Source organism: Rattus rattus, chromosome 3, assembly GCF_011064425.1.
Source record: "Rattus rattus isolate New Zealand chromosome 3, Rrattus_CSIRO_v1, whole genome shotgun sequence".
NCBI classification, from domain to species: domain Eukaryota; kingdom Metazoa; phylum Chordata; class Mammalia; order Rodentia; family Muridae; genus Rattus; species Rattus rattus.
Genome location: NC_046156.1, coordinates 19693393 through 19696734, shown reverse-complemented (window position 1 = coordinate 19696734; position 3342 = coordinate 19693393).

Here is a 3342-nt window from a genome sequence, read left to right as displayed (position 1 = left end):
GTGATGTATGTGGAGAGAGGGGGAGAATAGTAATGTATGTGGAGAGAGGGAGAGGGTAGTGATGTATGTGGAGGGGGGATAATGATGTATGTGGAGAGAAGGCTATGTCAGAGAAGCTGGGGCCAACGGAATGTTGAGTCAGTGATTAGAATTAGACGTCCCTTTTGGGGGCTATGTTTCTTCTCTTAGTTCTTTCCTGAGGAGGAATTCTTGGCCTCTCACATTCATGGAGCAAACCTCCTCATAAGGTGGCATTGAGTCCTAGCTGGCATCAGTGGATTCTCTCCACATCACTGTTAGGATACTTTGGCTCTTTTCCTAAGATGCCCACTTACACCTAAATTCTCTTATTATTATCATTTATGGACAGAAATTCCTTAGTAGAAATGTATTCAATTTGACTTGCAATTTCTTTCCTGTATTGCATTGTAGTAAGGAGTAGTACATGTTTCACAAACAAACACACCATGTCTATTTGGAAGACGACTTTGTGCTGTCACTCTTACCTCAGCCCACACAGGACTCTTGTGCATGTGTGAATAAACCTGAAGACCACTCAAGGCGGATTATTCACTATACAGGTCCCAGGACTCCCAAATGCTAGTAACCACACACTCGCTGGGTATTTTAGGAAGAGGCTAAAGGTTAAGATTTAAAATACAAATGGGCACATGAGGTACAGCAAGAGGAAGGAGATACGAGGTGCAAGTGTTTCTGCAGTGGAATCCCGTACTTCCTGGTAATTCTCTTCGATTAACAGTGAGAAACTGGGAAATGTTATTTTTTAATTGTACAAGACAGGAATTTTAATTCATCTCTAGTTTAGGCCCACTGTCGAATAGCATCATCCCGTGCACCACAGATCCTACATACATTTTAAATCAGCGTTCCTACACATTCATAAAATGTTCACTAAATCATTCCATTTAATTTGCTAATTCATTGATTCAGATTGAGCTGTTGCCCGATCTAAGTCCATAAGTTTTCATCATCTTGCTTTTAAGCATTTGATATTTCTCATAAGATAATTATCTACTCAAATACATAATAAAATAGTGAATAATGGATGGGTTGAAGTCACTGGCAGTGACTTAAATAAGAAAAATTAAATAAGAAAAATAGCGGGCACACATACTTTTTAATCTATCTAGAAAATGATATATGAGTGAAATGATACTTGTCTCTCTTGCTTCATCATGGATGGAAGCTTCCATGTCTGAGGAAAGCAACATGAATAGCATGGATAAACATGACTTTTCTCCCCATGTAACTGTGCGGATGGTTTTGTCTCCTTTATCCATTGACTCGATCCAATACATTAAATTTCCTTGTAGTGAATTTTATAGAAAGGGATTGAGAACAACTAGACTCTTTTCCAGAGAGCAAGGCAGACAGACATCTAAATCTAATGGGATGTGAGTTAGAATTCTTTTCACTGAACTGGGGAACAGGATGCAAGCCAATTTATGAGAACTCTTACTCCTGTAAGGGGCTGTCAAGTTAAGGCTTCTAAATCAGCCTTGGTTGTACTTCTACAACCTGTACATTTAAGATGTCTCAGAAAGAACAAAGCAAGAATACTGTTATATACTGACCTACGTGGAGTCAGATTTTAATGATAACACATAGAAACTCTGATTGGAATACAGTCGTACTCACTCATCCACATGTCGCCTGGGACTGCTTTTATGCTGCCTTGTCTTAGAGACCACAACTTAAAGGATGTACTCTCTGGGCTCATGCAGGAAAATCCTCTTGACCCTGATCCAATCCCTGGGAAATATCATATTTTATCTCTACTCCTTTGCGCTATACCTTCTGTAATTAGAAACCTTCTCAAATCAGAAGTGAAATTACCCTTGTAATTTGGTTGGTCAAGTAGCAATTCAGTTTCTTTTCAAAGCACCAACCTTTCTGTTCTTTCTGACGTGTCTTCCTATTATCTGGCATCCACTGTGTACTTTAATAAGATTCCATTTTCACTAAGTCAAACAATGACAAAATGATAGCATTCCCACTAAAACTATGAGGCGCACGCACTAAGGGTTTATCTTTGTACCTAGCAGTAATACCTCGGACTTGGCCTCTGTAATTCACCTTATCTGCTTCCTCAGCTGTGGAGGATGTAAAGCCAAACAATCCTTTCTGTATCCTTTTCTCTAATAGAGTTGATTACATAACCATGTGACTAAAGAGAAGTCTTTAGGAGCATTTGTGTAGAGAGAGAGAGAGAGAGAGAGAGAGAGAGAGAGTGTGTGTGTGTGTGTGTGTGTGTGTGTGTGTGTGTGTGTGTGTGTGTGTCAGTGCCTGTTTTGATTTCGGTATGATCTCTTCTGAAGGAGAGAGTTTGTTCATGCTGTTCTACTTCCATTTTCCTTACCCATCAAAGTTTCTGTCCTTTTACACATTTGTAGAGAGCCCCTAAGACAGAACCCATGCAATAGACACAGTTACCAGAAAATGTGTTAGAGGGCATTTGAGATTCTTCATTTCTGTAATGCTAGGAGGGCTATCTTAAGGTTTGACAAACAGTAAGGAAAAGCTAATAAAACTGAGACATCATCTATCAGAATAATTAGGCTGAGCCTCTCAATCCTCCCCCTTATTCTCTAAGTGATTGATACTTATATTTTGGTTGATTATGGAAAGATTATGATAGATAAATTGCTTATCCTGCAAGCGTGACCAAAGTCTGCATCCTGTGAACCCACAGAAGAACCAGGCAAACACAACAGCTACCTGTAATCCCAGCCCCGGGGAGGCAGAGACGGAGGATCCCCGGGCAAGCTAGGTGTCCAAACAGCTGCATCAGCCAGCTCCACGTTCATCCAGAGACTCTGCCTCAGGACATACAATGGAGTGGTGGAGGGGGGAAGTATGTCAGCTCTGGGCTCCATGTTTACAAACATGTGCATATCCACATGCACATAAACATCCATGACAACATAAGAAGAGGTTTACCTGCCTAGATTTGGGCTGCATTTCTGTTTCACGGCTTTATCCCTCCAATCACAACCCAAGAATTCAGCATTTTACTTGTCTTCTACTACTCAGTTAAAGTTGCTTCTCTATGTTTTGTTTTTTGGAAAATGTTTTTTCTTCAGTTTTTTGATAATAATTTTGCCAAGAGGAGAAGTTTAACTACGTGTCTGAATATCCCAGAAGCATGCTTTAGAGGGAGCCCACCCTGTCATGCTGGGAAAGACAAGGGTGATGATGCTTGGCAGGAGCCTTAGCACGACAGTCATGCGTGATTTTAAAACTTGTCAAAAATGTTCATTTTAGAATGTTAAAGACCCAAATTGATATTTTTGCTGTGTATAAGGTAACAGAATCCATTGA